Raw genomic sequence first — 14059 nt, forward strand, 5'->3', positions numbered from 1 at the left:
AGAGAGAGAGAGAGAGAGATTCAGATGGAATCAGAAATCAGAAGAGAAGGAGAAGGAATTGAGTGAAAGAAAGGAAGAGGGGAAGTTTTTTGTGTGTTTTATGTAGGAATGAGTGAAAGAAACAGAGGAATATTTGTGTGTGTGTGTGTGTGTGTGTGTGTGTGTTATGAATGAATTAAAAAAAACAGAGGAATTTGAGAGAGAGAGAGAGTGTGTGTGTGTGTGTGTTATGAATGAATTAAAAAAAACAGAGGAATTTGAGAGAGAGAGAGAGTGTGTGTGTGTGTGTGTGTGTTATGAATGAATTAAAAAAAACAGAGGAATTTGAGAGAGAGAGAGAGAGAGTGTGTGTGTGTGTGTTATGAATGAATTAAAAAAAACAGAGGAATTTGAGAGAGAGAGAGAGAGTGTGTGTGTGTGTGTGTTATGAATGAATTAAAAAAAACAGAGGAATTTGAGAGAGAGAGAGAGTGTGTGTGTGTGTGTGTGTTATGAATGAATTAAAAAAAACAGAGGAATTTGAGAGAGAGAGAGAGAGAGAGAGAGATTGTGTGTGTGTGTGTGTGTTATGAATGAAGTAAAACAGAGGAATTTGAGAGAGAGAGAGAGAGATTGTGTGTGTGTGTGTGTGTGTGTGTTATGAATGAATTAAAAAAACCAGAGGAATTTCAGAGAGAGAGAGAGAGAGAGAGAGATTGTGTGTGTGTGTGTGTGTGTGTGAGAGAGAGAGAGAAAGAGAGCTTGTGTGTGTGAGAGAGAGAGACAGACAGAAGATTGTGTGTGTGTGTGTGTGTGTGTGTGAGAGAGAGAGAGAGAGAGAAGATTGTGTGTGTGAAGAGAGAAGATTTGTGTACGAGTGAGAGAGAGAGAAGATTATGAATGACAAAAGAGGAGAGAGAAGATTGTGTGTGTGTGTGAGAGAGAGTAGCAATGGGTTCGGTTCGGTTCGGTTTCAAGGCAAAGAAACCAAACCGTTTATTTAAAACAAAAACCAAACCAAACCATTTATGAACTCTCAGTATTTAAACCAAACGATTTAAGAAAAAGTTGAAACCAAACCATTTAGGGAAAAGTTTAAACCAACCCGAACCATTTAATAAAAAAATTTAACCTAACCACTTAACCACTTAAATCAAACTAATTAAACATCTAAATAAACAAAAATACATTAAATTAAATAAGCGTTTAAGTTAAATTTAATAAATCAATAAAAGAAACTTTAATTGAACTATTAAATTAAATAAACATTTAAGTCTAATTAATTAAATCAATAAACTATTAAGGTTTAAAAAAAAAGTTAACCAAAAACCTATAAACCTTTAAACCAAACCTATAAACCCGAGTTTTAGAATCGAACCAAACCGTTTATTGAAAATCCAAACCAAACTACACCATTAAATTTTTTTGGAACCAATAAACCGTTTAATCATGGCTTAATGGTTCGGTTCGGTTTGAGCCGAAACCGTGCCCATTGCTAAGAGAGAGAGAGAAGAGTGTGTGTGTTATGAATGAATGAAAGAAAGAGAGGAATTTGAGTGTGTGCGCATGCGTGTGTCTCAGTCACGAGAGTAGTGGATGTTTTGCCTGATATTAAGTGTATTATTATCCTTGGGCATTGTCGATGCCTAACATGTCTTCTATCGTCCGCCTTGCCTGCCCTAATCCCAAGCTCTAGCCCAATATGAGCATGTCGTTGTTTTGTTGTATCATTGTAGCACTCTTCCCCTCGACCATTTTCACGAAGGATCCAATGATCCCTCAGCAACCCTATCAATTGGTCAACCGATCATGGACGACAATATTGTCATCGATCCAGTTGGATGAGAGAATTAAAGTAAAAAGGGAATCCGATTGATGGTTATGGTGTGATACTGAATGTGAGGAGGTTTGTTTTCTATACGCCCAATGCATGGAAAGAGGATTTGTAGGGTCGAACAAATCCTTGCTAGAACTAAGGGGTGTGCTCTTAGTCACTGAAAAGCATCGAAGGGGAGAATCTAGTGAATTTAGAAAATAAGCACGAGCATCTATGTCAACTAGTAGGTGTTACGTTAACGTTGAATCTTGGTTAAATATCTATATGTCATTTAGGGTTTACAATGTGATGAAAACGATATCTATTTCCAAGAAGATGACTCCCAAAACTCTGTATGTATAATACATCACATCATAATCATAAAGTTTGCTTACTCAATCACTTAGAGCCACTAAAAACTTTATTATAAAATAACATTTATATTTCATGATGTAAATTTAGGTAGGAATTGGAAGCATATGTAGAGAGATGTTCAATTGCTTGGAGTAGTATTGTTTAGACAGAAAGAATGTTATATTTGAATCTTCGAAGAGGCCAAAATGGTCTTTATGACCACAAAATAGACTGCATCCTCAAACGTTGTCTCCTTTCATATACACACAAAGAAAAGAGAGAGGTTTAATCGTACTAAAATTTAGGATTATTGAGAAAACTGCATAATACGTGGAGTTAATATCATTCCAAAGTTAATTAACATTGCTTCTTTTCGAAGGAACGACATTACATATCTACTTCTAAACCGTATAACCAAGTATTTTTGCATAGAAAGGAACCACGATGCTCAACAATTTTTGCATTGCATTGTTTGTGATGCGTTTTTAAAGGGAAGATGTTAATGAATTCAACCTTGCACAATTGAAAAATGGTAATGCCAATATTTTATGACCATTTTAACAAACAACCTAGTAGTGTTATGAATCATGAAATCAAATGACAACTATGAAGGAATCCTATGTTCAAACATACACCTCTAATCCTCGAAGTTGAGGAGTACAATCTTTAGCATGAGCTCCTATAATCACTTACACCCTAAAAGTTGTAGGACAAGCTTTATTGATGCTCCTATATTTAGAATTCCGCCCTCAAAGTTACAAAGTACAATCTTTACCATTACGCCATCATATTTATAAACAACGTGGTTTGTGCCACTAATTGAAAAATATGCGAGAAATGCAATGTGTGGATGTCAGGGTCAAGAATCACAATGAACGAGCTAATGAAGTTCGCCTTGACTCATAGCATTTGAGCTTTCAATATGTTGATGGTGGTGTGAACATGATGAAATTAGACGATGGGAGAGGAGGGCTGAGTGCAACCATGTGGGGTTGGGATGATTGGGCCAAGGTCAACACTTAGGGGGGAGACAATGAATAGGGTATTCAAAGTATGTATGGTTGGTTGCTATTGGACCCTAGCCAAATGAATGGTTGTTACGTTGATCATCCAATTAGTTTCAACACAAGTTATGAGAGGTGGGAGGATGGGTGTGCGAAGAGCGAGGAAGGGTGGTGTGATGATGACAAGGTAAGCTTGTATTATAGTATATACTATCGAATGTAGACTAGACTAGATTGTGGAAAATGAAATTTTAGTAGGATATCCTACTATTAGACTCTAGATTCTAAATTACAATCTATAATATCAATGACATCACATTGTGCTTAAGCACGTAGTATCTTGCTTGTGACATGTGATAGGAATGCATACTAAAAGTATATTACACAATACATCGGAAATCCTCCAATCATGGTAGAAACATGCATGTATTGACAATCTCACGAATCACAATACGATATATCTCAATTTAATATTTTAAAAACATGATTTCTTCATATTGTGGCTACATGAATTTGAAATATAGATTGATTGGTATGCAACATTTGGTCGATTGATTAATAAAATACATGTTTTGTTCGTATAACAATTGCATCGCATCAAAGTTAGTTAACAATTATAGTAGACATCATGGATTTGCTCGTTATCATTATTGATGTATGTTCAATACAACGTGTCATATTTATTGTTTGTATATACTTATCCTCTCTGCCCATGTACACTTTATACTAATAACTTGTAAGCATTTATCTCATTATATTGTCACAATTACTATGAACAAATAATACTAGGTATAAACACAATAGTGTAGCAATAGTGCGTGGATTACAATTGAAGGTAACGTGCTCAAATAGTGAGCAAACTCATAGAATGTTGTGCATGATCTAATTTCATCATCTAGGTTGATAAGTTAAAAAAAAACACCCTTAAAGATCATTGGCATTACTAAATGTTATCATTTTCATTCTTTCTATTGTGGAAAATGTGACCCCTTAAAAAGGCAATGCTAATAGTAGAATGCACTCAAATTTAAGGGTCAACAAGCCTTAAAATCTACTAAAAGTATTTAAAGTAATAGTGCAATGTTGATGGGAGGTATTACTTAGCTTCGCTGCCATGTATTTTCTGTAAACTTGCTCGTCTATAAATTATCTTATTGAAAGGAAATCAGTGTTTTATTGTTGGACAACAAAAAAGAGGAGCACAGAATTCCTTATAATCAAGGATTGATCGAGAAATAGATCTTCCTTTATATTGTATGATTGTTTCCCACGCATGTTTAAAGAGCATAAATGTAACATTGGTCTAGATAGTGCAAATGGGATTCACAACCTTTTTGTCTTCGATTGTATTGAGGAGAATTCCACTTCAATTGAAATATATGCATTTACTACCATAACACGAGTTTATGTATTGGGGATGATTGCAACTATATTGACATATGTGTAGGTTATTTGATGGGCCAAGGCCCTAGCTGACCATGTATTGCCTTGAACCGAGATCACACTACTTTGTGCAAGCGAGTTTTTATTCGTGAACCATGTTGTAGGGGGGAATTTTTTATTTATTCAAGGTGTTTGGAGGAGCATGTTAATGCTAGCATGCATAGGAATGACAAACACCAAGCAAATCTGCTATGAAACCAATGATCAATCAAAGGTAGAGAGCAAACATTTAAATAAACATATCGAGTGGCATATCGAACGTGTAGAGAGGACATTATATTTTCGCGAATAGAACGAAGGCTCCGGTCGATAGCAATTACATTAGTTCGGGTGACAAAACTAATGGATCGGATTGGAACAACATAAACTAATGGATGTCAATCCGATATGATCCAATCCAATCCGATCAATCTTCCACGACAGAGAGAGTGATGATTTGATTCACCAGGGATTTGTTTGTCCGAGGAGCGATAACTCTAACAAGGCCAATGCATTATTCGGTTAGGTTATGATGTATACTGACATCCGTCCCAAGGTAGAGAGGAAGTTCTGCATTATGTATAATGAAAAGTGAAGCAATAGTGGACATGTTGAGATTTGAATCCTGGTGCAAGGATCTGCAAATCCTTGGCCCCCACCACCCGTGGATATGGATCTCATGAATCATGCATGATTCATCTAAGTACACTTTAAACTAAAAATCACTTATCTCATTATATTGTCACAATTACTACGAACAAATTTTTTCTTAGTACTAGGTATAAATGCAATAGTGCGTGGATTACAATTGAAGGTAACGTGCTCAAATAGTGCACAAACTCATTGAATGTTGTGCATGATCTAATTTCATCATCTAGGTTGATAAGTTTTAAAAAACACCCTTAAAGATCATTCGCATTACCATATGTTATCATTTTCATTCTTTCTAGGGAAAAGTACCAGGATACTCTTGGAAGTTCGTCTATTTACCAAAATGCCCCTAGAAGTTCCAAATTTACCAAACTACCCCTATGTCCAAAAAATTACACTTTATAAAGTAATTATACACTCAAATATTTGGTAAATAGCGTTATTTTGGGTCCATTTCTTCCATCTTTGGTCAATATGGCTTGTAGATTTGAGTGTATAAATACTTTATAAAGTGTAAATTTTTGGACATAGGGGTAGTTTGGTAAGTTTGGAACTTCCAGGGGCATTCTGGTAAATAGACAAACTTCCAGGGGTATCCTGGTACTTTTTTCTTCTTTCTATTGTGGAAAATGTGACCCCTTAAAAAGGCAACGCTAATAGTAGAATGCACGCAAAATTAAGGGTCAACAAGCCTTAAAATCTACTAAAAGTATTTAAAGCAATAGTGCAATGTTGATGGGAGGTATTACTCAGCTTCGCTGCCATGTATTTTCTGTAAACTTGCTCTTCTATAAATTATCTTATTGAAAGGAAATCAGTGTTTTATTGTTGGACAACAAAAAAAAGGAGCACGGAATTCCTTATAATCAAGGATTGATCAAGAAATAGATCTACCTTTATATTGTATGATTGTTTCCCACGCATGTTTAAAGAGCATAAATGTAACATTGGTCTAGATAGTGCAAATGGAATCCACAACCTTTTTGTCTTCGATTGTATTGAGGAAAATTCCACTTCAATGGAAATATATGCATTTACTACCATAACACGAGTTTATGGCTTGGGGATGATTGCAACTATATTGACATATGTGTAGGTTATTTGATGGGCCAAGGCCCTGGCTGACCATGTATTGGTCCATTACTCAACATTGCCTTGAATTGAGATCACGCTACTTTGTGCAAGCGAGTTTTTATTCGTGAACCATGTTGTAGGGGGGAATTTTTATTATTATTCTAGGTATTAATGCTAGCATGCATAGGAATGACAGACACCAAGCAAAATTGCTATGAAACCAACGATCAATCAAAGGTAGAGTGCAAACATTTAAATAAACATATTGAGCGGCATATCCGAACGTTTAGAGAGGACATTATATTGTCGCGGATAGAACGAAGGCTCCGATCGATAGCAGTTACATTAGTTCGGGTGACAAAACTAATGGATCGGACCAGAACGACAGAAACTAATGGATGCCGATCCGATATGATCCAATCCGATCCGATCCGATCCGATCCTATCAATCCTCCACGACAGAGAGAGTGATGATTTGATTCACCAAGGATCTGTTTGTTCGAGGAGCGAGAACTCTAACAAGGCCAATGCATTCTTCGGTTTGGTTCCGGTGTGTACCGACATCTGTCCCAAGGTAGAGAGGAAGTTGTGCATTATGTATAATGAGAAGTGAAGCAATTGTGGACATGTTGAGATTTGAATCCTGGTGCAAGGATCTGCAAATCCTTGGCCCCCACCACCTGTGGATATGGATCTCATGAATCATGCATGATTCATCTGAGTACAGAGAAGCAGCATCAATGAGAAAGAAAAGAGAAAGAAGAGAGGGAAAATGAAGGACCTAGGAATCACCCACAAAGCTAAACCAGCAAGCTGAAGCCCATGGCAACTCTATGTCTAAGCTTCCTTGATCCTGCCACATCATTGGAGAAGGTACAGATTTCAAAACTTCATTTCTGTGTTTCTTCTTTGCTTTATTGTCTCTGCTCTCCTAACTAACATTTAAATGTTATAAGATTCAACGATGGATGGCATCACATGTGGCTTCTTTTTACTAATTAGTTACTTCTAAGTCTGTCTAATTTGAGTGATTTGTGCATGATGTATGGGCCTTTTCTACTCATAATTACATCTAAAATGCTAGATTGAGTGATGAATGAATTGTATATGGTTTCTTTTTACATCCAGGATGAACTTTCAGCAACGAGTACATCAAACAATGCATCTTTTTATTCATAACTTACATATTAGATGCTAAATCGAGCGATGGATGGATCAGATATGGAGCTCTTTGTTTATATCCAAGGTGATTATTCAGTCGTGGGTGTACAGATACTGGTTTCTTTCTACAAAGGACCTACATCCGAGATGATAAGTTCAGTGACAAGTCCAGAAGATATGAGTTCTTTCTACTTATAATGACATCTAGGATGCTTGATCGAATGATGGATGGATTAGATATGGGTTGTTTCTACTGATAATGACGTCTAAGGTGCTAAATTGAGTGATGAACCCATCAAACATCGTTTTTTTTAACTATTATGGACCTCAAACTACATTTTAGATGGTAGCTTGAGTGATGGATCAATGAGAAAAAGGTTCGTTATACAAATCTCAATCTCTGAACTATGTCAAAAAATTTAGATTGAGTGATGATCCTATCGTAAATGAATACTTTTTTTTTACTAAAAGAGATACAGTGCTTTTATTCACTAATCTGGATTTCAAACACAACCATTGAAGGATGGTACTTTGAGTGAAAAGAACCTAGATTTTGACATGGGCTGAAGAAAAGATGTAATATTATGTGAGGATGAATTGCTAGATAGATTTTATTGGTGAAGATGAGTCATCAGACTCCTTTTATGTAATTAGATGAGGCTGCATCCCCCTTCTTGGAGCCATATGGATTGCAATGTAATGTTTCACTTTATGTCAAATCTGAACCTTGCAACCAAATAATGTTTTCTTATAGGTCCTAATATGTGTTCATGCAATGTTTCTTGTTTTGGCAGTTTTACTACATTGTACTCTGGAGCAATTTATGATTATTACAATATCGTGTTAAAACTCACTGTGGAAAACTTTGATGGACACGGAGGACTTCTTCAAGAAAGATTATTCACTTCTATCATGCTCTTTTTGGTAAGTTGTGCTGATATATGTTTTCCTTAACTATATTTGGTAATGGAAGAGAATGATTTAATAGGGAAAATAAAGGAATGGCATGATTCAAGGCAATGGTTTGGATAATTAGATATCCCTTATTTGATTGGCTTCGTAAATGGAAGAAGACTCAAGAGAGAATTCAACTCAATAGCTGGTTGATCTTGTTCTGCATGTTTTCATTGTGTTATCTGATAGATATGGTCACCTATAGGTCCTCCAAAATGCTTTGTTGGGTGATTAGACATCTATTTCTGACTACCTTACCGATATATGTTTTTAATTCTACTTCCATTTCACACATCTGCATATACAAATTTCATCCTCTTATATCAGAGGATGCAATGAGATTATGCGAATATCATTGTTATATTGTCTTAGTAATATTATAACTGCCTAGCACCAATATATTGTAGATTTAAACCATTCAAATAATGCTCAAAAGGCCATAGTGAATAGGTTATACAGTCAAAAAGTAAATTTGCATATAAAAACTATTGTTGCAAAGGCACATGGAGGCTGATATGAATTGGTGTGGTTGTGTAAAGATTTATGATCTCTTCAATATCTTCTATATTCATGTACAACTTATTGTTGAGTATTTTAATGGCATTTTTCTTTGGGAGCTTATAAACAACCTAGTTTTAAATGTTGGTTAGTTCTGGCAATTTTTATATATTTTTATCTATGGTCTAAGATTCACTAAATTCAAGAGCTCATAGAAGGTAAATGTTCCATAAGGTGAAGGCTTGGACAAGGTGAACGCTCAAGGGTGCAAAGACTTGGACGAAGGAGGCGAATGCTCACAGGAGGCCAAGGTTTGAACGAGGTGAACATTCCATCAAGCAAAGGCTCGAAGGAGGCTAATGTTCAAGGAGGCAAAGAGTTGGACGAGGTGAATGCACCAGGTTTGATAAACGTAAGAGTTGGGGATGTTAGCATCATATTTATGGTGGATTGAATGAAACATTTCACTTGTGTGCGGCATAATCTTACTTGGGGTTTTCACTCCTTTCGCAGCTTTCTTGGATGGATTCTTGTTTATTGTTCACTTCACTTTTGAAAGACGAATCAGTGTTTCGCTCCTTCTAACATCACTCATCAATCAACATGGCAGAAGAAAGATATAATGAAAGGTTTGCAATCACTAAATAAGATTGAGAGAAGGGTTTGGTTAGAGCTTGCATATTGCATCTTTTTAGTTAGGGGTATTTACCATATCCTTTTTGTCGTTGGAAAGCTAAAAAAATGGCAGCATTTTAGACCACTTCTCTCTGAGCTAGAAGTTGTGAATTAGTTTATGCATTTTTTAGCCGCAAAGAAAAGCAAGAACTAAGACACTTTTGTCAAGTCAATTAATTTGGGTTTATTGTGATGCTTGCTGATAATTCATTTGATTTCTCACCTCCTTTTTTTGTATGTTATAATCCTAGCATGTGAACTCATAACTTATCTTTGCATGAAGCCATTGTATGGTGTTTATCGTGATCAAGGTTTCTTGGATAATGATAACTCTAATGTCTGCTTATTGGACCTATTTTTGGTCTTGTTGTCAAAGTAGCATGTTGGCCATGGATTAGAATCTATTTTGAGCTCATAGGTGCTTGGTCTTTACAATTTTACAGAACTTTGGAATCTATTAAACATTCTTAGAACCTCTATTATGGAAAAGGATAATGAATTTGCGCATAAGTTTTTTTTATCAGGGCCGATAACCCTTATTTTTTGTTATTGTCGCAGCATAAAAGTAATGTTAATTTGTGATCAGAGAATAGATGATTATATGATATACCCAATGTGGTGTTTGTGCTCAATTGTTGTAATAATGTTAATAATCTGTATGTACTTATGCATCGTGCTTCAATGTTTTTCTCATTTCCTTCTCTTTAATATGCTTGTGAAGTAATATTTTATTTGTTAGATGCTAGCGTATTAATCAAAGTGTAAGAATGGGTTCTTACATCTTGTCACTAATGGAAGGATTTTCCTCTAATGTTTTTTATATATTCAAATTTGACAGGAGTGAATGATGCAATGACAATTAGTGCTCAATGGTAGGCAAAGAAAATGGATCAATGGTTTACATTCAATGTGATTGATTGGCTATAAAGTTCATTCTCATTCTCAGATGCTTGCACTTTTAGGTTCTTCCATCCTAATGCTCCATCTTGCTTCTTTGAAATGTGAGTTGTTAAGTCTAGGAAATCTTGATTCTCATATTAAAGAGATTGTGAACGAAGTCATAGTGGGAGAAATGGTGTGGATGACGAACAAGGATATAGAGCTCAACTATATTTGCCTATGTTAAAATAGCCAATAAAAAGGAACATCTTTGTCTGTACAACATCATGTATGATTGGTGTAGGGGCATTTACATGACACTTAGAATGTTAATGGCCTAGTTTTCCAAGAGCCTAGGATCTATGAGTTCAAGAGGTCTAGCTAAGGAGATAAGTCTTGAAGACAAGCATTTTGAAGACATTTGCATGCATCTTTGAATGGCCTAGTTATAAAAGTGCCTAGGGTTTATGAGTTCAAGTTCTATAGATGTCTAGCGATGTAGATAGGTGTTGTCTTATGGATTTCTCAACATGGGGTGTATCTTGGAGACTTGTTTTGACAATATTTGGTAACTGCGTTATGATTTGAATGGCTTTGCATGGCCACCCTTGATGAAATAGGGAATAGGATTTGTGTGCTTTCATCAAACCGCCACTAGCTTTCATAGATTTGTAAGATGATATGGTGTATGACTTCCCTTAAATTGTACACTTGTTTCCCTCGACTTAAATAGTATCAATAGGGCGTTGTGCTTATGGTTGTAAGATTAACGCTAACAATTTTTTACTTTGGGTGACTTTGTGTAAGTTTAGGGAGTCGAAATAGTGTGTTGCCTTGATGTCATTATTAGGCAGTTGTTTCCTATTTACTAGCAACGTGGTTCAGGTTCCTTTTATGTATCTTCAGTGATGACACTTCATGTATTCACCACACTTGGATTGTGGCCACCTAACATAATTTTTTAGGTTGATAGACTAAGACTTGTAGGGGTAATTGGTGGAACCTCCATTTCAAGGGTCATGATTTCTTCTACAAGAGTAGTTGAGGTAGGAACATTTAAATTGAGAGTTCCGAGGTTTGGATCAAGTATGGTGAGTGTAAAGTACTCTATAATAGGACTTGTATGTGGAGATTATCAATCATACATTTATTTGCAAGGTGAAGTACATTAGTTGGGGACTTAAACCAATCATACGTCTACTTGCATCTCACCAATCTTGCCCTATAATACATACATAGTTTAGAAAGGGTTCTCATAGGTATTACTTGGGCTTCAAGACATGTCCACCTAGTAAGGATGTTAATATCTCATGTAAGTGATCCCACCATTAGATGTCACCACACAAAGGCTTAAGTGTTGGGAAACTGAGTCATAACCAATGTTCGTATGAAATGTTTTTGAAAATGGCTCATGTCAACTAAGGTCATTTGTTGTATCGCTACAATAGATTTTACACGAGAGAGTAGAGGATTCAACTATCTTCAAGGCCATGTCATGTTATCTACTGGATGGTGGGTCATTGGTTGGGATGGTTGTACCATGAAATAGTTTATGCTCAAACAATTGGCATCACAACATTGTCCCAATTGGGTGCATGCCATAAACCATTGTCTACATATGCATCCAATTCATGTTGGAGCAAGTCATGGGTAGCTTCAGATAAATAAGGCATCTAAAAGTGTGTGGGTAGATTACAAAAGTATTTGCCAAATATATCCCGCCCAATATGGTTTTATTGCAAGTAGGAATATATGGCATAATGCGTTGAATGTTCAAATGGCCATGGATTATGCATGTGACTCATCGAGGATTTTTTATGGTGCAATTAGATTTGGAGAAAGCTTATGATTGTGTTAATTGGTCATTTGTTTATGGGTTAATGCATACAATGGGCTTTGGACCACATATGTGACGTCGTGTATTTTTATTAGGACAAGATATAGTGTCTCGAGCGATGCTTAATGGGGGAATTACATTAGATATTGCCCTCACAATATCTATTCGTCAAGGATGTTCATTTAGGCCATTGTTGTTTGCTATTGCTACTCATCCCTTGTTAGTGACGTTATCAAGGCTTGCAGGGAATGGTGACATTGTGGGTCTACACCTTCCATCTGGACGGCAACTAGTAGCACAGGTTTTGACAAATGATTCTTTCATGTTTCTACCTGCCTCATGAGAGAATCTTGAGAAAGGAATGCTTGTGTGGAACGAATTTGCATTGGCTTCCGGATTACATATTAATTGGAGGAGGTCTAGTCTCATATCATGTTCTGAAAGGGATTTGGAATGGTTAGGAAATAATTTATTTTTCGACACTTGGGGTATCCATTGGGAATGATTGCTGCAAATGGTCAATTGATGAATGGATGTCTAGTAAGTTTAGGAATAAGTTCATGTATTGGAAGTCACAATCTTGGCCATTTCATGTATGCTCGAAGGTTGTTCAATGTATTATGGAACCCATGGAATTATATTACTTGTCATTGTTTTCCATGGACAAAGAAGGCTTTGCATTCTATTTTGCAACCTCTTCAATATTTGTTGTGGAGAAAGAGGGACAAGATGGGAATCACATGGGTTGTGTGGAATTATCGAGCAACCCCTAAGCACTTGGGGGGAGCTAGAATATTGGACTTATCTATGCATATGATGGCTAGTAGATTTTCATTATTGCAAGATGTGTGTTCTGACTCACAACCATGGATATCTATTGTTTAATGTTTAGAACATGGGTTTAACACGTGGAAGGACAACAATTAAGGCTTCATTGTGGCAATTACCGAACGTATGTATTTTCACTTAAGATTTTTGGTTTATGGCAAGAAGCAGTCTTGTTATGTGTATGGAAATGATCATCAATCCATGCTTGCTTGTTTTTTCTTATGACAACCTTTCATCTTAGTTGATTGTGTGAAAGCAACATCGGCCAAAAACAAAAATATTGAAATGAAGTGATGAATGGGACTAACATTTATCCAAGATTGTTGGACATCTTAGTTTCCACTATAGCTCTACCATAATAACAAAAATATGTATATCCTTTTTTAATCGTACGATCTATTTCCATCATACATAATCATATTAGATTCCAACACAAGTTAGTGAGAGTGTTATATTTGTAGTTGATCTTGCTTGCTACATACTTTCCAGTAAAAAAAAAAGATTAATCATAAATCAAACGAGCAACCCATCCTACCCTGCTCCACAGGACTTGTTGTCATCCTTCATCGACGAAAACTTTAGCAAATCAAGAATCATATACTTTTGTCTTGACAAGACTATTACAGTTGACTCTGCCATCCTTGCAATCCAATTATATTAATGTCTTTCGGCTTTAGAGAGGCTTACAAATACATACATACATACGCATGTGCATACAACACATGCATGGATACATACATGCATACATACTTACATACAAACATACATACAAACGTACGTATGTACATACATACATACGTACATACAAACATACATACATACAAACGTACATACATACATACATACATACATACATACATACATACATACATACATACATACATACATACAATACAAACATACATATAGACAAATACATTCATAGAA

The 14059-nt window shown here is 35.9% G+C and overlaps 1 long non-coding RNA gene across 1 annotated transcript; it reads left to right on the forward strand.

Annotated features, from left to right (window-relative positions):
* Positions 1–7051: 7051 nt before the first annotated feature.
* On the forward strand, positions 7052–8906 carry LOC147866058 (uncharacterized). The gene is made up of 3 exons (XR_015529556.1): positions 7052–7173; positions 7429–8157; positions 8256–8906. It is a non-coding gene; the product is annotated as an uncharacterized LOC147866058 (long non-coding RNA).
* Positions 8907–14059: the final 5153 nt, after the last annotated feature.

The sequence above is a fragment of the Azolla caroliniana genome, unplaced genomic scaffold (assembly GCF_043228905.1).
Source record: "Azolla caroliniana isolate FFs.n. ecotype wild unplaced genomic scaffold, voAzoCaro1.0.p SCAF_3, whole genome shotgun sequence".
NCBI lineage: Eukaryota > Viridiplantae > Streptophyta > Polypodiopsida > Salviniales > Salviniaceae > Azolla > Azolla caroliniana.